The sequence below is a fragment of the Anastrepha obliqua genome, chromosome 4 (genome assembly GCF_027943255.1).
Source record: "Anastrepha obliqua isolate idAnaObli1 chromosome 4, idAnaObli1_1.0, whole genome shotgun sequence".
Lineage (NCBI taxonomy): Eukaryota > Metazoa > Arthropoda > Insecta > Diptera > Tephritidae > Anastrepha > Anastrepha obliqua.
The window spans coordinates 114311879-114335794 of NC_072895.1; the positions used below are offsets into that span (position 1 = coordinate 114311879).

The following is a 23916-nucleotide window of genomic DNA, read 5'->3' on the forward strand; positions in this document are numbered from 1 at the left end:
ATGTTATCAAAAGGCTTTAAAAATCTTTTCATACATTTATTTTTAAAAATTATTTTATCGAGTTGAAAAATAAAAATATTATACTAAACTCGAACGATTTGTTTAATACCCAGCAGTGTGTAATCAGCTTTCTTTGACATTGTCGTGAACTATTTTTCCATACATGGTTGCATTCAGTAGAAATATTGGATGATAATGATTGTGAATTTTGGCATACTCTTTCGTTAGCTTTTAGCTCTTCTATAACAACGCTGACGCTTATTTAGAAACTTTCAAGTGATTAGTAAAAACTATTTAACAGCAATAAATAGGCATAATTTTACGATCTCATATTCTTATATGAAATAGTTTTCTAAAAAAACTTGAAAACAATATGGTGGAAAACAGTTCATATTTTTCGTTGGGAATGCATTCGTGTGTGAAGCTGTACAAGGCAATGAGCACATAAAAGTGCACTGCTCTAATTGTGCACAAATGAACAGTTAGTACGAGTGTATTTACAACTAGACTGCTGTTATAATTGTTATGCAAGTTTAATAATATAATAGAACATGCAAAGTTTATTAATTAGAACCAATGCAGTGAAAATGTGACTACACTAGAATAATTACGAATTTTATTGTGAAATTTTTGTGTAGTAGTCGTAATTGTGTAAAGGAGATTCCGAGTGTAAACGAATGAAAACGATTATCCTCTTGTTTTACCGCTGCGTGCCGCGCTGCATTGGTACATAACGTGATGTTTTCGTTGCTCTAGCCATGCTTTGCTGCTATTATGCTACTGTGAATTCAAAGTACTTGTTGGTGTATGTATACATGTGTGCAGCGGCGATAGCTATTGTGAATACGTTCGTTTTTCCGCTATGGTCACGTACTCTTTCGAGCTGTGCAATTTTGTTATAAATTTGGCAGTTTTCCTTGGCAAATATAGTGTGAAATATCTTTGTTTACAACAAGTTAAGTACAATTCTTTTAGTGAGACTGAGTTTACTTTATATGAAATGATAACGAAGTGAAAATCGCTTTAATGGAGCAATTAATTAGGCTGACATTGATTGGTAAGTCGTTTTTGTACTGTTTTCCTTTTTTATCAATCTCTTACACCTCTATTTACTTATGTACAGACATTTTTTAACATCTACACTGTTAATTCGTAATTAGTGTGAAAAAATAGAAGTAATTCAATCGATTTATTGCCAATCAAGAGCGTGTGCCGTGCAACTTGAGTGATGTGAAAGATTTACATTCTCATTTGGGTGGAGGGAAGCAAACTTTTATACAACTGAAAGATTAGATTTTTCTTTACTACTTTGTTTATTTATTTTCCAATTAATCCCATTAAACGTCTACTCCACTTGGTTTGCTGATTGGTTGTGTATATTTGTGTAGAATTTGCGTCTGTGTGTGCTTGCAGTGTGGTTATGTGGACAAATATGTTATCTAGATGGTGTTTTCATAATAGACAGGTGTTTTGTTTTTGTATCCACCTTGCCAAGCCCCCTTCTGCGAATATTGTTTCTTTCATTGTGTTTTTCTTTTTATGTTTTCTCTTGATTTTTATTTTATTCGTAATACAACTGCTCTTCTCGTTGAATTTAGTTGGTAGAATTAGGTTAGGTTAAATGGCTGCCCATAGAGGAGCCCAATGGGACAAAGAATCAACTTTGTCCACTGTGATACCATAGAACCATAGAGAGGAAAACAGAGGGTGGGGAAAGAACAGAACAGAGGGAGAAAAAAAAGGGGGGTTTTGGATTAGAGAAGGATGATGCTTAATTACAATTATGTTAACCGTTTCCAGATACTGACGAAATGCATCAGGTGCATGATATCTAAATTGCTTGAATTAAGTTGTAGCAAAAAAAGTGAGAGCAATAAGTCGCAGTATTCGCGCGTCGAAAGCAGACCAACTGAGGAGAAGATGTTGGGATGATTCCACATAATGCTCCAGGTAGCTGCTGCAGAAAGGACTTGAAGCAATACCAAGTCTCTCTCTCTCCGCTAAGGAGAGCTGCGGCTTTTGTAGCCTTACATATTTATCACTTGTCTTTTTGTAACGTGAGGAATTATGATGAAATGGCATAAAAATTGCACCAGTCCTGCCAAGTATAGCAAACGCTAGCGCTGACCAATTATTTAAATTGACATCGATAAAAATATCTTCTTTATTAAACATGTTTTAGAAATATTAATCTGTTCAAGAAGCTTTTGTTGATTTAAGTTAAATGGAAATACGAAAGGCTAGCATTTTTATAAGATACATTCGCAGTGTTTTTTTTCATTTAGAAAACTTTCTCTTATAGTGATGCAAGACGTTTTAAGTATGAAGTCTATTTAGTAATCTATTAAATGCATTAATGCAGGAGCTTATTATTAAAAAATAAATATTTTTTCTTTTAATATTAAAAAAATAATTTTTTTTTTGCATTTAGAAAATTTTTTCTTATGGTGATGCAAGTTGTTTTAAGTATGAAGTCTGTTTAGTAATCTATTAAATGAATTATATATATATGAAATAAATATTTTTTCTTTTCTTACATTTAGAAAATGTTCTTTTATGGTGATGCAAGTTGTTTTAAGTATGAAGTTTGTTTAGTAATCTATTAAATGCATTAATGCAGGAGCTTTGTTTTTATTATTAAAAAATAAATATTTTTTCCTTTTAATGTTAAAAAAATAAATATTTTTCCTCTTAATGTAAAAAAAAATAATAATAAAAAGTAAATAACACACGTCTTGAATGATACTTTTAAATAATGTATCTAAGGATGCCTTAGAAGATAGATATATGAAGTTTCACATTCCGACCTCCTGGCCTTTTGTGCCCTATACTTGTCACAGTACCTCATCCAAGCCCAGTTCTCTTATTAAACTCAGGATTGAGCGCATGTGCCTTTCCTCTAGCTGCAATTGGCCAAGATGTCTCTACCTTCTCCGCTCTTCAATAGCGCTGCATTCCAAGAGAAGGAACATTGGAGTCTCCTGGGATTGGTCGTGGAAATGACAAAAGCCCGTAGACCATATTCATTCAGATACAAATTCAGGTAAAGAGTAAAACGCATTCAGCAAAAGAAATTAATTTTTTATTTTCACACTTAAGAATTTGGAATCCTTCCCTGATAAATTTTTATAAATTTCCAACAAAGTTAATTTTGGAAATATATGGTCTAATTATAGGAAAAGGTGCGTTAATATGGATCTAGAAAAATATGAAGTTATTTATTATATTTTATCTTAACATTTTCATATCTTTGCTGAGCTTGAAGATAAAAAAAGGTTTTCTACATCATGCTGGAGCAGCGTAGTTTACAGCAGACCGATTGGTGGCTTTTTTAAGGGTTTCTTTAGTTCGTCTACCATATTTTACGGATGACTGATCTTTTCCCAGAGCTAACTGTTTCTTACTGAGAATTTAACGGTAGTTATCTAGTTAGTAGTGTCCACACTGAAATTAGGTATTAAAAGTCAAAGGGTTACCAATCGACACGTATTGGCCAAAGTATTAAAAATTATATATTTTAATCGATATCGACATTTTTTTAACTAATTTTGGTCTCGACACCATCAACTAAATAAATAAACGTGACACGGTTGCCAATTTGCTAAAACATCTAATTATAACCATTTCAATAACCAAACTCGAGTGTAGGTTCCATAAATTTATACAGCAATTGTTTTTTTTTTTGTTTTAAGAAGACCGCGCTAAAAAAACCACGAGAACAAAAATGAAAAATGTAAACAAACATAGCAAAACAAATATTCATAGTACAACAATTCACAATGGATCTTAGCTCTCAATGCGTCGACGGAGTGAATATAAAACGATTTTTTTGCACACTTTGTTGGTTAGTCACTTCAGCATAATTTCAAAAAATTAATGCTCTATTCCCACCAAGCATTTGAGCTTTAAATAAGAGCTCCGCTGAATTTGAGAAAAGTCACGTGTTCAGAGTAGAACTAACAACACCAACAGCTGATTTTTGTTTATATATAACTGACTGACTGAAATAATGTAAAAAAAGTCTAATCTGCAAATGTACGACTTTGTTTTTGTCTTGATTTTAGTATTTATAATTTCAAAGCAGTGGAAACATTCACTTCGTTTATTGGGTAAGATACGATTTTATTTAAAAATACACGTGAAAGTAGTTTATAAAAATTCGGCCTAATCAAAAACTTGCGTATCAAGTTGCGACTGGAAGTACCTATACTGTACAATCTTGGACGTGTGTAATGTAGTTGAGAACATTTTCTGTTTGTCTATCGTAATTCGGTTAGTTCTGTTTTGTAAGTGAATTTTGCAGTTAATTGTGAAATCTTCCTTATTTGTGAAAAATAAGAAATGTAAAGTAAATGTAAACTTTTGGCACATACGGTAATATATTCGATAAAGGATCTTCCAACGCCTAGTCGGAGCATAGGGCGACAGAAGTGGCGACTCGCAAATATAGTGCATAACCACCAGAATAGAAATTATGTTCTGAAAAAATTAGAAATTACTGCAACCTACTTGACCTCCATTCAGCAACCACCCAGTGAGTATTGAATGAAACAAAAAAATTCCTTTGCATCCAAACTTGTTTATGATTTGGCTGCACCAGATTTGTTTCCCTGTACTGTTTGGTAATTCCAATGCTTTTTAAATCAGTCCGCCTGAACGTACATATACAAAATGTTTGATCGTGTCGTTGGACGGTCTAAAGGCAATCGTCCTTATGTAATTCCACTGCTTCTCCAAGCATTACATTATTTAAAATATAATAAAAAATGTCCCACTTATACTTTGAAACTGAACCTAAGCATATGGTAGTGAGCTAGCTAGCTTATCGGCTATAAACGAATTTGCTTGTTCATCGCTATGCAAATTTTTCACTTAGCGTGCAGCGGAATTCTCTAGTGAGCAGGAAAGTGGTGAATCGGAAGTAATTAAATATTGTCAGAATGCCTTTCAAATTAATGTATATTGTTTCAAGTTTTGAAGTAAAGTTGTTTATTTAAAAAAGGAAAATAATATTGTTTTATAAGAATAAAATTATCGTGCATTATCACATTTAAGTGTACATATTTTCGTTAAAAGTTTGGTAAAATGTCATATTTCCTACTTCAGTGGCAACACTCCCTTTGCGAATTGTCGCCAGCAACCTTAGAAATAGATTTAATTCGGTGACAACCGCAGCCTGTAGTCGTGCTGTCGTCAAAATAATTGCTGCCGAAGACCTGTGTATTTTAATATTTGACAGATGCTACCTGTCGTTGCTGTCGTCAATGTGTTTATGCGCTATTAACTATGAAGTGATAACACGAGTGCCGTGGTTATGCTGAAATTTTGTTTGGCGCAGCCGTAGAATTTGTTGTTGCATCGAACACGAAGAGAGGTTTGACCGACTCTCACAGCGAACCAAATTTGGCTGACCAAACAGCCGTAGTGTGTTGCCATGCACACAAATTTTTGAGGATTGCATCGTAACCTAACCACAATATAGTACAGCAAAGTAAATATCGTAATCTAGTGCCTGTACAGTTTTGAAATTTAAATAATTTCTCCATAAATGCTATGGATTTCCCTATAAAATTTCTATAGTCTTCTGTGCAAAATATGAAATTTTTCGCATACCTGTTTATCGTGCGTATATTTTGTTATCCATTTTAAACGCTTTCTGTGGTTAGTAAATATAAGACCTCTTCTATTCGCCATTTCCACGCTCGTTATCTCTATGCTCGAATAACTTGACGAAAAATTTGCATGCGAAAGCAACAACAAAGTTCCTACTCGATATTCACCGCTAGCGATTATGGCTATGCTCATTAGGCAGCACTGCCTTACCAACACATGTAATTTAAGGCATGTTCATTTGCTTCATCTATTCGCCACTTGCTAAGTCTTGACGAAATAAAGAGGTCTATAGTAATTCAATTAGTGTTGCCAATCAAAGAAAAACATTGCTCAAACTATATATTAATTTACCAGAATGCATCTCTGTAAAAAACCGCACTAAACAGAGCAAACACATTTCGTGTGCGCCGAACAAATGTCGTCCAGCATAACCGCGGCCTATGCCGTGACTTAATTGTGAATTATGTGTGTGAGAGAATGAAGAAGAAGAGAATGTCCGGCTTTAGTTAACAAAAACTCAAAGTGAGGTTAGGCTTAATTCGAGGCGAATTCATATAAGGTGATAGCGGTAGTACAAAAACAAATTTTGCATGGCTTACGAATTGATGAAACTAAGTTTTTCTGAAAGTATAGGTTGTATATTATAATATATAAAAAAAAAGTAATTATTAGTGTGCACTTTGGTGTAGAAAACATAGAAAATTTCCCTTAAATTTTTTTTTTTTTAATTTTGTATTACATTATTGTGATATTAATTACTAAATTTTTAAAATTTTTTATTTTTTTTAAATTTTTTTTTAAGTTTTATTTTTATTTTTTAAATCTCTTTTAATTTTTTTTTTAATTCGTCTTAATTTTTTTTATTTATTTTTTAGTTATTATAATTTTTTTTTATTGTTTATTTTTAATTTTTTTTTTAATTTTTTTTTATTTATTAATTTATTGTTTTGTTTTTAATTTTGTTTGCTCAATTTTTATTTTTATTTTTTTTGCTAAGAATGCCATAAAATCTGGTTAATGTACGAGACGCTCCCTTTTTTCATTAAACTAAACAAAAATAATCATTAGTTTTTATTTGTCTTCAACCTGCTGTACATATTAACACAAATTTGGAAATCCATATTTGTACATTTAGAACTAACCTTGTTTTCGTTGGAAAATTCTTCATATTTATTTTTTATAAAGAGAAAATTAACGGAATCATTTCCAATATTCAAAAAGGAGTATGGATTATACGAAATATATATTGGGTTGGGGGGAAAAGAAATGTCGTATTTTGTCAATTGAGCGCGACATTTAAACATATCTTGCGTTGTACTTATTGCATCGGGTCACACTAAACGGCGATTTGAAGACGACAATCTGTACTACAAGTGTCTCCTTGACAGTGTTGTGATCGTACGTTTCAGTCTTAAGTTATAGCGCGTCAAAGATGGAGTCCACTAAGCAAGAAATTCGTCATATTTTACGTTTTTACTACCTTAGAGGTAAAAATGCAACGAAGGCGGAGGCACCCCGTACTGGTAGGTCAATCGTCGTAGAGACTGATAAAATCGTTGAAATTATCCAAAGAGACTGGCATGTGAGCATTCGCTCGATTAGTCAAGAACTAGGTGTAGACCACAAAACCGTTTGGAACCATTTGCAGAAGATTGGATTCCAAAAAAAGCTGGATGTTTGGGTGCCACACGTGTTGACGCAAAAAAATCTCTTGGACCGAATCAACGCTTGCGATTCTCTGCTAAAACGGAACGAACTTGACCCATTTTTGAAGCGGATGATGATTGGCGATGAAAAGTGGATAACGTACGACAACGGCAAGCGAAAAAGATCGTGGTCGAGAAGCGGCGAGCCGGCCCAAATCATCGCCAAGCCCGGATTGACCGCCAGGAAGGTTTTGCTGTGTGTTTTGTGGGATTGGAAGGGAATTATCCACTATGAGCTGCTCAACTATGGCCTGACCCTTAATTCGGTCCTGTACTGTGAGCAACTTAACCGTTTGAAGCAGGCGATTGACCAGAAGCGGACAGAATTGGTCAATAGGAATGGTGTTGTGTTCCATCAGGACAACGCTCGTCCTCACACATCTTTGATGACCCGCCAGAAGCTACGGGAGCTCGGATGGGATGTCTTATCGCAGCCACCATATAGTCCGGACCTGACACCAAGTGACTATCATCTTTTTCGGTCCATGCAAAACGCCCTTGGTGATACCAAGTTGGTCGCAAAAGAGGCTTGCGAAAACTGGTTGTCTGAGTTGTTTGCAAATAAGGAGGGGGCGGGGGGTTTATAAAGGGGGGATAATGAAGTTGCCTTCTAAATGGTTTGCGAACAAAACGGGGCATATTTGACTTGAATCGGATAATTCTAAGTACGTTAAATAAAGCGTCAAATTTCAATCACAAATACGAAATTTCTTTTTCCCGAACCCAATATGTAAATCAAATATTTCAATTCGACATTCCATGCGCTATGGCGATCAACTGCTATAGTAATTTCCCGTTGTATGTAAACAGGGGCGGCCGCCGTAGCCGAATGGGTTGCTGCGTGATTACCATTCGGAACTCACAGAGAGATCGTTGGTTCGAATCTCGGTGAAAGCAAAATTAATAAAAACATTTTTCTAATAGCGGTCGCTCCTCGGCAGGCAATGGCAAACCTCCGAGTGTATTTCTGCCATGAAAAAGCTCCTCATAAAAATATCTCTCGTTCGGAGTCGGCTTGAAACTGTAGGTCCCTCCGTTTGTGGAACAACATCAAGACGCACACCACAAATAGGAGGAGGAGCTCGGCCAAACACATTACTATATAATTACAGCTCAACAGCTGATTCTGTCAAAATCACTGAGTGGTTGTACCGTGATTTCCGCAACTTTTGGTTCTTTCAATTGTGCGTAGGTTTCTTTAAAATCGTTCGTATTTTCTTTCATATACGTTAAACTATCAAAAAAAAAAAAATGGATTAAAAAGCTTTCTAACTCATCAATTAACAAATAAAGGCTAGGAAAAATTGCACACATATTTGTTTTAATAATTCTTATCACATCTACAGTTCACTGAACTCTGAAAAGTAGGTAAATATTTATGTATTTTCATAATATTGTAGTCTAACTGAAAACAGCGAAGATGCCAAAAATGGAATAGAATAAAGTTAAATAATTTGTTGTTGCATATCGATTGTATTACAGCCTTTTCAATTCATATCTTATAAGACAAGCAACCCTTAAGTCTAGCGCTTGTGCAGAGCAACCAAAAATTTAGTAAGAACCATTTTGGAAGTTGTCTTTCTTTTTGTTTTTATTTTTCTTATCATTAAAGGCGCTAAGAATTTCTTGACCTCAGACAAAAATTGCCTCGCCAGACTATTAGTGGTAGGCAGGCACAGCATATACATTGTAAAATAGGGCCCCTAACAGACTGGGTTCATTTAACGCACGTCATTCGTGTTTCGTTAACCTTTATCAAATAAAATAAATATTTGGCAGAAAAAAAAAAACAATTGAATATACCAATCAGCTACTTTGTGTTTAAAAATAAAACAGACGGCGCTGTTGCAATGAGAAATGTTGACCGTTGCGTGATCAGCCTGTTAAGTATAGTTGAGTATACGAAAATGTGTTTGGAGTGGTCATAAATTCTAAAAGGAAATTACCCCAAAACTTTTAAGTTATAAAGTTCCGTTGCCTTACCACTAAGATCAGTTTATTGTTGGTCACTTTATTACGATGCCATCCAGGTTTAGATACCTGAAAAATATCACTTATCAAGTATCGACATCTACTCTAATCGAAACTATTTTAGTTATATGAACTAATTAAGTTTAATTTTTATTTTCTAAGTCATAATCATCCTCTAGGAATTCAAAACTCCGAATGATAAAACTTAATAATGTAGAAACTGAAAATAAATAAAACATCACTAATACGAGGTGTTATTTTGATATTCAAAGAAAAATGCTATTTTTTAATATAAATGATCGGATGTTTATTTCATTATGAAGAGGAAGGTATGCCGTTAATAATGGAAAATAACACGGTAAACTTTTCCCGTAAAAGATCAATGGTTTCGTTGCTTGCTGGCACGTAGCGCCGTCTTGTTGAAAATAAACGTTGTCCAGATCAATACCATCCAATTCCGGCCATAAAAAATCGTTAATCATCTCTCGATGGCGTAATCCATTCATTCATAACACCTGTTATTCGAAAACCCTTTATATAATAAAAGTTTACTTTAATGATGAGTGGTACCTATTCAATAAGGATAATAAATTGGGAAAAATTATAAGAAAGTTAATCTCATTCGTAGAGAAAAATTTATTCAGCAAATATTTCTGCGAAAACTGTTCCCTTTTGTTGTGCATCACAATAACAGAAGTTTTTTCAAAGTGCTTGCCCGTCAGCCGATTTCTGGCGTGTTTAATATTGTGCCAGCTTTGGAAAAATATCATTCGCTAGTCTCCGTTTCATTTAGTATTCGCCAAAGTTTTCAGCACGAAGAATAATATGTAGAGTTACACAGTGACTTTTTCTTCGCCCTGAAATGTCTTTATCGAACATTTATCTGCTTCCACTTGATCAGTTGGGCGGTGTATACGTCGCATTGTATCCACTTTGGTGGCTTCTCGTGGTTTTCGCCGGCAATTAAGCAGTCACAAAGCACAGGGCGATTCATATTAGGAGTAACAGTGGATAAAAAAATTCCGAAGCAAAATTCGCCATAGTATTGGTTTTCGACAACGGGTATTTTGTTTTTTTCGATTCTTACTGAGTACTCGGTTCGAATGTATCGATATCAAAATTAGCTGGAATAGTACAAAAAGTGTCGAGTATCCAAATTAAGGCTAGTCGAATGAAACATGAATTCGCCACCAACATACATTTGGCTTGCCGTGAAATGTTGCTACAACATGGATTGTCAAATGAGAAGAAACGTCAAATTTATGAGCATCACCCCAGAAGCAATTGGAAAATTTTAGTAAGAAAAGTGTTTTTAAACAAATTAATACGCATATACTTACATTCTTTGCGAAGATATTCCAAATGCCATATCTTCGGAGTATTCGAACTTAGACACTTCACTCGCAAACGAACTGTCAGTTTTCGCTCAATTTTAAACATGTGCATTTTAAATAAGTCTGAAAAATGTTGTTGGCATGTTTCGCGTGAGATACACATGAAATTACACGCATATTTCACGGCAATGCATTTTGTATGGGTTTTGACAGCCATTTCATAAGAAACGCTAACTAGTACTACGCTTTAGTTCGCAGATGTATCAGCAATTTTAAAATTGGTTTTAGGACATAAGGAATATACAGGATATGTTTATAAATGGGTGATAGTGTATTTCTTCGCTGGCCCTATAAATTACTCCATTTTTTATTATACTTACAACATGCAGATACAAGCGTGAATGATACCCGCCTTCTGTGCTGTGCTGAGCTGAGTTGTATTCTTTCCTTTTGTTCAATTCTTTGGTAACTCTGTAAGGGATACACAGTTCAATGCACTACAACACGCAAGCAAATATTTGCTCCTTCTTTTATGTTAGCAATGCAATGTGAAAGTAAATATTTAAACGTAGAAGTCCCACGACACTATGCCGTTTTACGATCACAGGACACTCCCGAAAATATGTACCCAAACACATATAAAAAAAAGGAAATAAAATAAATTTGAAAAAATAAAATTTTGTTAAATGAACAATAAAAATAAAAATTAACAATGAAAACAAAGATGAAGAAAAATTAAAAAATAGGATGTAAAGATAAGCAGTAAAAAAGTAAAAATAAAAAATAAAACAAAATAGTAAAAAAATAAATTAAAGCAGAAAAAGTAAAATTAATAAAAAAAAAAATAAAAAGATAAAAATAACTAGTAAAAAAATAGAAAATAACAAGTAAAAAAATAAAAAACATAACAAGTAAAAAAATTAAAAAATTTAGTGATAAAAACAAAAGATAAAAAACTTGAAAAATAATAAAAAACAAATAGAAAAAATCTATAAAAAAATACAAAAATAAATAAAATTAAAAAAAGTACATAAATATAATAATAAAAAACAAATAAAGAGCCAATAAAAAAACTAAAAAAAAATAATGAAATAAAAAAAACAACACGTAAAAAAGTTAAAGATAAACTTAAAAAAAAATAAGAAATAAAGGAAAACCAATAAAAAATAAAAAATGAAAATATCAATAAACATAAAAAACCAATAAAAAAATAAATAAATGATGAAAAGATAAAAATAAAATAAAGAGTAAAAACAATAAAAAGATAAAGATAATAAAAGGATAAAAATAACAAGTAAAAAAATTAAAAATAAAATTAAAAAAAAAATAAAATAAAAAAATTAAAAAAAAAATTTAAATATTTAAAAACTTTTAAAATATAAAAAACTTAGAAAAATAAAAATAATAAATAGAAACAAAATAAAAAAAATTATACCATAAAAAATAACAAGTAAAAAAAATGAAATATGAAAAAAATAAAAAATGAAAAAACCCAATAAATAAAAATAATAAAAAAAACCCAATAAAAGAAAATAAAAAAACCAATAAAAAAAATAATAAAATAAAAAAATTTAAAATTAAATAAGAACACCAACCCATTTCCGACTCCGCAACAAGAATAAAGGAAATGTAACTTTTGATTAATTTTAGCTTTGTGCTTCACAACTGCTTGTCGCTTATTGTGTTGGCAGGAAATCTCAGTTCCCTCGTCTGTGCGGCATTTTAATGAAAATAATTTTCACACAACTTCAAATGTATGCACTTCCTCAGCCAATCTGCACTCTATGAGTGTAAGCGAGTAGCTTCAGCCCCTGTACTGCCTCGTCATCTTGGTTATATTCCCTATATCCGCTGAAGAGGAAACAGTATAATATTTGAACAAGTTGTCCTCTTAACGCTGCTGTAGTTCACTTTTTGTGTTCGCTTTCCTTTGCTGTTTTCTTGCTTCCTTATTCCGCTATTCACATTCATTCCCCTTGTTTGCTTGCAATATGAGCCGATATGTCAACGCGTCGAGTGGTCAGATTGAATTTCAATTTATATATATATTTACATACATACTCGCATACTTTTTGTTTTGTGTCCTGCGTCATAGAGTATTATTCGTATCTGCTCCTTTATATAACAATAAATTAAATATTTTCCATTGTATGTGCCCCCATGGCAACCTTTATTTTTGCTGTTCATTCGACGCCTCCTTAGTGATCCCAGACAGCTGAATTTGTCATTATTACCATGTCCCTGTTGCGTTGTTGGTTGTTCAGAGCATTGAAAACGGAAGCTATCATCTTTTTACATGCATTTATGCAGATATTTTGTAATAATACACATACATATGTATGTATGTATGTCGCTTCTGTAATATCACCCTCTATAGTTGTCCTTTGAAAAGCGCAGCTCGAGTTTGTCTTGTAAATGCGTTTTTTTTTTTTTTTTTCAAATTGTAAAGTTCCTTGGCTATAACTGTAAAAATGTTATATGGCTTACTATTTGCATGCAGCCGAAAATGTTTTGTTTCAGCAAATAGAAGTTTCATGAGAGGTGTGTTAAATTTATGCAAAAGCTGAACAATGTGAATAAATAAAACGATTTCCTTTTCCCTTGTTCCTATTTGTCTTGGCTATAGATTTTAATTTATTACTATTTATGTTTCCGCACTTTTTTCTCTTTTGTCTATCCGTTTTCATCTTCTCAGTCTTTATGTTTTCCAAGTGTCTTCCGTTCAGACCATCTTCAGTGAAACTCCAAGGACAGTGGGGGTGCTCGCTCTTCTTTAGATCTAAATTTTGCGTTGTATTCGATTATTCGTTCTATGGAATGGAAAATGCATGAAATGGTCAGCAAAAAAAAAAAAAAAAAAAAAATCGGAGAAATCTATCGGAATTTTTAACCACTTTAAACTCGAATAATATTATACTGAAATTGAATAATATAAAGTTGCATACCCAAAATTTTTCTCAAAATTTTAACTAAAAATTCTCGTTGCTATTATTTTGACCGTCACTGTATGTCTCCTACTACAACAACAACAATATCCTGTTGCGTCTGGGCGTAAAGGCCTTTTTCCTCTCTACATTTCTTTTAAATTGAAATGAAAATAAATTAATTCTTTCTTCATGCATCCCATGTGAAACTAAAAAAATCGTCAAAAATAAAGTTCACGTTGCTATTATTTTGACCAGCACTGTATGTCTCCTACTTCAATAACAACTGCAATCTCCTCTTGCATCTGAGCGTCCAAGCTTTTTCTTCTACGATTATTTTACATCTTAGTAAGCTAAGTAATGCAGTATAAGCTCGCGCTCATGGCTCTAGTGTCTCTATTCGACTTCAAGAGATCTCAACTATTGGCAGCTGCTAATTCCCCTTCTCTTTAATATATCGGAAAAGAAAAATCATTTTTATTTAATTTGAAATGCTTTTTTCTTTATTCCGTGATCTTTTTGAGCTCTCCTCATAAGTAGAGACTTCATTGCCACAACTAGATTTTCTCAATGTTTTATACAGTAGGTTCTGTTTTTATGCGGTAGATACGTTCCGCAAGAAACAGCATAAAAAAAAACAGCATAAAAAAAGCTACTAGTTCTATAGTAAAACTATAGATACGTTTCAAAGGCTAAAACCGCATAAATCTGAAATAATGTAATAAAATCGCATAAAAAAGGGCACTAGTCCCATATTATAACTATAGATACGTTCCATAGACCGCATGAATCTGAAATAATTAAATAAAATCGCGTAAACAAAATATTGTATTTCTGAAAATTATATCTTTATTTAAGAAACGTCAGAATCGAAAAATAAATTTAAGTCAGAAATAGAATCAGACAATACCCACATTTTGCGCGTTCGTTTAGGATTTGGCGTAAAGTCACTTTCGTCACTTTAGGAAATGGACACGTCTGATCTAGATAGTTATGCAGGCGGTTCCATACTCGTAGGGTTAGCATTTCTGATGTAACCTGTGATGAGTTTTTGCTTAGCTGGTTTAGAATCTTGTTTATATGTACAATTCCCGATAGGTCGGCATGCATTTTGTAATTTAAAAAAAAACCGCACTATTTCAAAACCGCATAAAAAAAAGCCGCATAAAAACAGAACCTACTGTATAGAAAATTCTCCTTCCAAAGTTAATCTTAATAAAGTAAATCTCAATTTCGCCCTAACTTCGTCTGTAAGTAATATTTTTTCATGGACTAATAAAAAAATTATATTACATATGTTAGGTTTTCTTCTTAATGATTGTCTCAGTCCATCACAAGTTTGAAATTCGAGTCATTGGAGCTATGCACATTTTGGCTATTAATGAAGAAGATAAAGACTTGTCCTGAAATTTCAATTCTAAAGCGCTTTGAGGTGTCTGAGTTCGGTCTCCAAAGTTCTGGCTTAAAATAGAGGCTAATATCTGGCATTCGCAGAAAACATCTCTTGCGATCCCATCATTAATCTGTGCAATATGTATGGATAATGTGTCTGTCTCAACATTTTTGTGCACAAAATTTTATAATTTTAAATTTCTGATTTAAATTACTCAATTTATGCTATTTTGTTACCAACGAATTAGTAATTCGCTATGAAATTTCCAATACAGATGGAGTCTTCGTGCACTTAAAACTGATTATCCCAGTCAAAAATCTCGATAGTTGCCACCGACATTCGCTTCAAAACCTTGCATGCAAATAAGATCGTGCCACAGGTGCCTAATATTCAGCATTGATAACTGTGCAGATATATTCTTACATATTTACACAGAGTGCGAATCAGAATATCTGAACTTTAGTCTACCGAAAGTAGAGCACCTGAGGAATAGATGTTGTGGTGATTTCGCCTTATTTGCCTTCTGCTGTCGCAGAATGAACTTGAAATATCGACGGTTGGCCTCAGCAGCTCACTCGACCGCTTGTGAATCATTTGTGGCTAGAGAGACCCTTTAGCGTTCGTTGAGCTGGCTTAAGGCCCACTTGTCCATTTAAGAGAAAGCCCCAAGTAAGTAAAGGAGCCTTCACACTACCGCAAGGATGTCTAGTTTAGCCATAGCTTATCAGCCAATATAGTTTCCTGCAATGACATTTTGACATGGCCTCATGCTCTTGTAAGTTTGATAATAAAAAGTTCGAACTGTGCGAACTGAAGAGAAGTTTGTCGTTCTCCGACTAATTTCAAGCGCGCTATCACTGACCCTATGGCTTTAATTGTCTCCTTTAGCCTCTTGCTTTGAGTTTTCTGCTTTAATCGTATGCTATCAGAGCCTTAGCTTCTTTATGTAGTTAATTTAGTGTTGTTTTATTTTTGACCAATGAGTTTAGTAAAACCACGTACCAACAAAATAATCCTAAACGAAGCACTTTAATATAATTATTTCTATACTTTATGACAGTTTAATTCTATAGGTTATCAAAAGGTCATTATTGGAAACCAACCAACAGATGTTCGAAACGAAAATATAAATATCACCAAGCTCCAGCCCATTTTTATACAGACAGATGCATTTCGTTTTGTTTGCCTTGTATGGTTTATCATTTACTCTACGTATGTGGCTACAAACTGTGCATAAGTATGTTATCTAGGTATGTACTTAACAGTGCTATGGAATATAAACAGCAGGCATCCTCGTATAATAATTTTAGAAATGTCAACAGCTGATATGTCGCCAAGTCAAATGATGAATGATGTTTTTAATGAAAATCTGCTTGACTAAAGTACTGTGTGGAAGGTGGTAGTAGTTTCAGAATGCAAGAAATAAATTTAAGGAACGAGGGAACAGGAATTTAGAAGATCATGAAAGGAATTGTTAGTGATCAATTGAGAGATGATCGCAAATTTTTCCTAGGAATATTTTCGGGCATATTGGCAGAATATACGGCGATTTAAAAGGGTGAAATGATTTAAATGAAATGATTTACAAAAAAAAAAAAAATTGCATAAAAATTTACAACTTTTTGTAGAGAATTTTTGGAAAAACTCTTGGTATGGCGTTTTATAGTCCATTAAATTTTTAGTATAGCAGTAATAGTTTCTAAAAACATAAAAAACAAAAATTAATAATTACAAAAAAAAATTTCAAGTTGGTTGTTGTTGTAGCAGCAATACTAAACCCTGTAAGTGTAGTGTAAATCACCGCTCGTCTTCGTCTAACTCATCTAAAGGTAGGCCCACAATGTTCACTAGACAGGGCTAGTTAATTGGCGCGGCAACCCTGGGTCGGGAAAAACCAAAGTCATTCCGGTAACATAGAACCGGTTCCCATGGGAATGTTTAAAAATTGGTATTTCGTCGCGCTCTTTTTATTTTGAACACAATTGTAGGTGAAATTATTTTATAATTTTTAGTTCGTAGAAAAAAGTTTTAAATTAAATTTTCTTTTTTTTATTTAAATACTTTTTAAAAACTTGAATGCAGATGTCCTAAGTTCACACTTTTCAATCATCTAGCGCCGTTTAGAGGAAGTAAAAATTTTACAATAGATACATTTTTTAATCGAAAAAGCGATTTTTATATGCACAAAGCCCCACCATATACACATACAAATAACCTCAAAATATTTCCCTGCGCCAATGCATTTTGGTCAAATTTTATGACTCGCTTGCACAAGCATTACTGAGTTATTTTCGGAGACAACTTGTTGGCGTTGTTGTAGCAGATCTCTAGGCCCTACCAGTGCGATGTTGTCATCGTCTAACTCATCTAACGGTAGGCCCAGGAAAAGTTCTCTTTCGAGGAATTGGGTCCAGAGGGAGGGAGGTGTTAGGTGAGTGGGTAACTTTTGATCCATGCATACTTGCGTGACTACCATTCGGAAGTTCGTAGGTTCGAATCTTCGTGCATGAAACACCAATCTTATAGACAAGTTTTCCATTCCCACGTCAGTCGGTTTTACGCCATCGGAATGACGCGCACAATTCCCCCGCACTTATTTGCTAATTGTTTATGCTGCTACAGAAACAACAACAAGTTTTTTCTAATAGCGCTCGCACCTCAGTAGGCCATGGAGTGTATTTCTGCCATGAAAAAGTACAAATAGAACCAGTTTTAACAACTTTTTTTTGTAATTTTCATAATTTTTTATAAAAATATAGTTAATTTTAACATTAAATTTTAGGATAATAAAGCTTAAGTTTTAGTTGACTCGAAATTCTCGTTGATTCTTAATATTTTTTTTGTTTACCTGACCGCGTTGCGTATTTTCTTCAATTAACGAAGGCACGCCGTAGCCGAATGCGATGGTGCGTGATTACAGATAGAACGTTGGTTCGAATCTCGGTGAAACCAAAATTAATAAAAACATTTTTCTAACAGCGGTCGCCCTCGGCAGGCAATGGCAAACCTCTGAGTGTATTTCTGCCATGAAAAAGCTCCTCATAAAAATATCTGCCATTCGGAGTCGGCTTGAAACTGTATGTCCCCCTCCATTTGTGGAACAACATCAAGACGCACACCACAAATAGGAGGAGGAGCTCGGCCAAACACCCAAAAAGGGTGTAAGCGCCCATTATATATATATATATATAACGAAGGCGAGACATTTTTTTTATATAAGAAATGTATGAAAACTACAAGAAGCAACGGAAAAGTAGTTAAAACTGGTCAAAATATAGTGAATTTATGATTTGGATCGTGAGTGTGTGTGTGTGCATCTACGCCCGCCCTATCTGATCATTAGTGATGGTACGCGCGCCACACAGATGTCCTTTGCTCGCTACAGCAGCAGTTTGTATGCGACTAGTACACACACATATGCACTCATGTATATCGCTTTATCCATCGCTTGCAACATCATCTGCTACATATCGCTGCGATCCTTTCTTATTTTATATCCTTGAATACAATCAATGCAACAGCAGGCGTACCAAATTTTCTACTTCCTATTGCAATGAATTGGGAATGCATGTTTTTTTTTTCTCCCTTTCAGGTTTTTCAATTCGCGCATGTGCATAGGTCTATTGTGGTTTTCATTGCTGCTGCTGTTGTTGTTGGCCCTTACGTATACATACACATATTATCGTTTGAAGCTATACTTTTCCTATTGAAAAAGTACATGGTGTACATGTTTTTTCTCATTATTAATTTTTTGAAATTTTATTTTTGTTGTTGTTTTTGTTTCTACTTTATTCCTTCATTTGGCTTCGTGCGCTGTGGCGTCAGCCGCTGCTGTCAGCTAAGAGCTAACAGCCATCAGCCGGCTGTTTGCACTGTGCAGACCCAACCCAAGCTGTGTGTTAGTTCTTAGGTTCTTAGGTTCACGCTCTGTATGTGTGCGTATGTGTGCGTATGTGTGTGCCTTGTGCATGTTTGACGCTCTTAACCACCGAACATCTGTCCATTTTTATGCACGTCAGCCAGCAGCGCGAGTTCAAGCACTTTAATGTCTCGATCGTTGGCTGTCCTGATGAATTGTATTATTGGTCCTTATTTGTCCTCTGTGCTCTTGTTGCTGTGGCATTTTTCGTTCCTTTTGTCATTTTATGCTTTGTAGTTCCCAAGTCACCGACCGACCAACGACCGGTGCAAGTCCTACATTATTTTAGCCTGCCCTTTTTCTTTTTCTTGCTCTCCATACGATTCGCCCTATTGCTGCAGTGTGTCCGTGTCCTGTACGGCGTGTTTGCTCCGTTAAGGCGGGTCGTTGACGTCATTATTTTGCTGTTATTCACGCGTTGCTTTTATTGTGCCATGCCATTGCTGTCCCATATGCCTGCCACTCGGCCGTCCTCTCTGACCAACTTCTCCTCGTCGACACTTTTTCAGGTAGGTGCCTGCCTGGTCGTTCAACCAACCAATCGACCGACCGACCGCCCGCTAGTACAATCTACGTTTTTCTTTTTTAAATTCTTTCAATTCTTTGTTTTCTCCTTTTCCTTGTTTGCTGTATTGTATGCGTAAATAAATATCCATCAGCTGCTCCACATTTAAATACCGGCAGGTGGTGGCTGCTGAGTAGGTGAACGTTTTCATAGTACCTCCGTGGATACACTCGATTTGTTACTGAGTTTGCTGTTGTTGTTTTGGTTAACTTTATCCGCCTCCAAAGCAATAGCTACAGCCGCTACGTGTTTACGCACTGAATATGCTTACGGGAATGACATGAAGTGCTGCAAAGCGCTATGGAGGAGCACATACTCGGGGAAAATGTGCTTTGAAGCGGCACCTCACTTGACCTAGCCCAGCGCTAGAGGCATCCTCGGCAGCTTGGTGGTTGTTTTCCACCTTCACTATCATTTCACTCCCTTAACTTTTGCTTTTCCTGCACTTCTCCTACCCTCTACTAGTCCATGGAGCACACCCTTAACTTGTTGGCAGATTTCTGTTTGCCTTTTTCACGACTACGAGACGAGACTTTGGCTAGACACATGTATTATTGCGTAAGCTACAATCACGTGCCACCATTGCCTTTTGACACTTCCCGAAATCAGCTGTTTTGAAGCCTATATTTACAAGGCATTTATAGGCAAGAGTATTTAGTATATTATACTACGTACGATATCTCTCGATTGTTTATCGGTGTTGCACTGATGCACTGGTTGCCTTGCCGCTCGTTGTCATCGTCCTCGTCCTCGTCATCATCATCGTCGTAGTCATCGTTGGTGGTGGTATTTATTTTTGGAACCAAACAACCACCAGAGACGTCCGTACTATTGCTACCACTGCCACAGTGCTGTGTTATGCTGCTGTTGCTGCTGTTTCCACCACCAAGTTTGTTGGCCATCATCAGAGCAGAAGCAGTAGAACTACCACCACTGGAGGCCAGAGACCGCCGGAGACCTACTAGCAGACTGACTCTTCTGCGTTGCTCTGTTTTGCTGCTAGTACGTACATACATACGTAAAGGGTGGAAATGAGTGAGCACAATACAACCACTTATGCTTTTTAGGTGCAAGGCCGTTCGATGACATTCATTGCCGTTTACTGTCTGCCATCCTTTCTCCAATGCCGTCGCAGCACGAGCAACCAACGCATGCAGCACTATGGCCCACTCAGGGCACATGTCATGTCCAACACTTACTATTTCGGTTAAACAATTTACTTATAGATATATTTTTTTGTTGGAAAAACACCACTAGAATCACTTTTCGCTAACTTTCTCTTATCAGTGGCGTCTGTATGGTGGCGTTGTGTGTTGCATGGGATTTCCCCAAAATAGCTGATACGGACACCAACAAGCAATCGTGGCGTTGATTTGTTTGTCAACAAAAAACATATGCTTCACCACCAGCCAAACAACAACCCAATGGATCCTGTTGGTGGTTGCTGCTCACTCAGCGAGGAATCACATTGGAATTGCCTTGCCGTCTAGCTGACTGACTTGCTGGCTTGGCTAGCTGGCTGAGTTGTTGTCGGTGGTGGCCACCATATTTTAGGGGTTCTTCTTATCGCTCGACTTGGATTCGGTGGTAGTTAGTTGGTATATGGTATAAAATATTTGTATACCCGTATATATTGCAATTACTTGCCATTCATTCATAAAAGTCCAAATGTGCTCTCATCGCTCATTCATTTCATGCCGATACTGATAGGATATAACGACGTATAAATACTTATACCCACTTTTGTTTATTTATGTCCTTGGGATCAGGTGTAATATGTCTGAGATTAAGGGTAGATCTTATGTGTTTACGTTGTTTTTGTGCACATATATGTATATTTTTTTGGTGTTGTTTTGTTGAAAATTGTAATGACCTAATTTTCTTGTGTTATATTGTTAAAAGTGGTTGTTGACAAGAAAAATCGCACGCTTGAATGTTGTCGTGTGACTGAGGTTGGAATTTTCATACGATTGGGAGCTTGGTTAAGTGTTCGTAAGTAAGACACTTTGTGGCAGCTAAGGTGATAATCGCTTCGAATTAATAATAATACCAGGAAAAGGTGCAGACAGTTCCTTTACAGCTGTTAATTAAGTTTTTTCTCCTACTTTGTATGAAACATTTTCAAGTTAAACGAAACATTTTCAAGTTAGACCAATATTTTTTCAAATTAAACAAAACATTTTCAAGTTAAATGAAACATTTTTCAAGTCAAACGAAACATTTTTTAAATTAAAGAAAAAATTTTACAAATTAAACGAAACATTTTTCAAAAAAAGTGAAACATTAAAAAAAATTTAACTACAATCGTGTCTGGATGTAGCGAATATTGAAATTTTTACATAGACTACTCTAAATGATAATGAATCGAGAACCACTAAATAGTGAGCAACAGTTTAAAAGCTACTCCAAGCAGTAAGCAACAAAAAATACACAAAATAGCCAAAAATGAATACGGCTTCAGTATTTCCCAGATATAAGCGCCGTCTAAAAAGCACGAGATTCGATACTTATTAGCGGGAGGTGCTTATATGAGAGACCCGCTTATAAGCACTTAAATAAATAATTAAATAATTGGGGCGTACACTTCTGTTAGATATTTGGCCGACTGACCAACAGTTTGAAGCAGACTCCGAACGGCAAATGGTTCTTTTTTATGGAGATCTTTTTTTCATGGAAGAAATTCACTCGGAGGTTTGCCATTGCTTACCGAGGGGCGGCCGCTATTAGAAAAAACTTTTTCTGTCATTTTGCTGTTTCGCGCACCAACTCATTCGGCTACGGCGGCCGATTAAGCCGTTAAGCATTTACTCTGCATATATTCAAATCCTTGCTTTCAAGCATTACCGGCGCATCTAATTGAACGCAATGAACGACCGTAGGAATCGCACTTGCCGTCATTTGCTAGAGCCTGAGCCACCTCCAAGGCGATCCAGGACCAAACATAACTGCAACAATTAATTTTTTTTTTTTATTTTCATAATTTTTTTTCTTTTAATTTTCATAAATTTGTTTTTTTAATTTTAATACATTTTTGTTTTTTAATTTTTATACATTTATTTTTGTTTTTTTAATTTTCATAATGTTTTTTTTTTTTTAATTTTCATAGTTTTCTTAATTTTGATAATTTTTTTTTAATTTTAATTTTTTTTTTAATTTTAATTTTTTTTTTTAATTTTCATTAATTTTTTCTTTTATTATTATTTTTTTTTTTTTAAATTTGCTTTTTTATGAAGAAAAGGAGCAACAACCTCAGGGAAAACATTTATGAAAAATCAGCCAGATTTCAAATTAGCATTTTATTATACTAAAATCAAAGAGCTAGAAAACTGTATCCCGAAATTTTTTTTTTGTTTTGAACTTTGATTAAAAAGTTAGAATTTTTTTAATTTCTCGATTTTTTATAAATATTGTACAAAGTTTTAAACTTAGTTTTATATGATATTAGTTGAAGAATGAACTATATTTTTATAAAAAATTGAAGTAAAAATAAAACAAAAGCTAAGTAGGGAAAATTGGTCAAAATATCGCGAAGCTATTATTTTGTCGATAAATGCACAAATAAAATTCTTACTATTTTATGAAAATTGTTGGAAAATTTAATTGCTTTGACCCAAATATCCGAAATTATTTATAATTGAGGGATACTGGCGCCTCTGAACCTTATTAATTTGAACTATCCTTCAATCCGTCTCATTTTCGTTATGTTGACTTTCATACAAACTTTCAACATTAATTTTCAAAATTTATGTATTAAAAGTACTAAATATGTGTTTATAATTTTTTTCTCTTTGATTCTTTTAGTTTTCGGGATATTGTTTTTGAATATTTATAAAAGAAGATGCCAGTTTTTATGGCTTTCAATACGAACAGAATTGCCAAAAAGAGAGTAAGAATGCAATTTTCCGATTTTTCGTTAAGTTTTCGGTGTGTTGAACTCCGTACCATGAAATCCATCATAGAAGGCCCGACCATCACCGCTTTACTTAAAGCTCAGAGAATATCGCTCATTTACGTCAATAAAGCCAATATTTATTTTAGATAAAAACGCAGAAATTACTATAAGCTCTTTTATTTTGTGAAAAAACTCATGGCGATATCTATTAACAGTCTCTCATTAGCTGAAAATTAACTTTTACTTAGAGAGGCAAAGTAAATTAAACACTTTGAAGTCATTCTTTCTTGAATTATTGATTTTCTGAGTTACGACACTTTTCCGGCAAACAAGGCAAACGCTTTTTGATCGTTAGTATTTCTCGTAGTACGGCTACTTTTTCACTCTTATTTAGTTGAAGTACTTAAGTAGGTTCTATTGCAATACTTAAATTTGAGTCTACAGACCAGAATCTGTTCATTTTCTGCTCAACATAAATAGATCTCTAACCATGATTCAATTATTAAAGGTTTGCTCACTTATGACATTAGAATTCTGACACTCCCTTACAAAAGGTCGCATTTAAAAAGGATGAAGAAAATGGAAATATTAAATAACTT

The 23916-nt window shown here is 34.4% G+C and overlaps 1 protein-coding gene across 3 annotated transcripts in view; it reads left to right on the top strand.

The window, feature by feature from the left end:
* Window positions 1-216: 216 nt before the first annotated feature.
* Window positions 217-23916, top strand: part of LOC129246493 (uncharacterized) — a 68560-nt gene continuing 44860 nt past the window's right edge. For 2 of the 3 annotated variants that reach the window (XM_054885357.1, XM_054885359.1), the window contains exon 1: window positions 217-1057. The gene's annotated coding sequence lies outside the window, so the exon portion shown is untranslated. The remainder of the gene's footprint in view (window positions 1058-23916) is intronic. The other variant, XM_054885358.1, reaches the window with a different exon arrangement.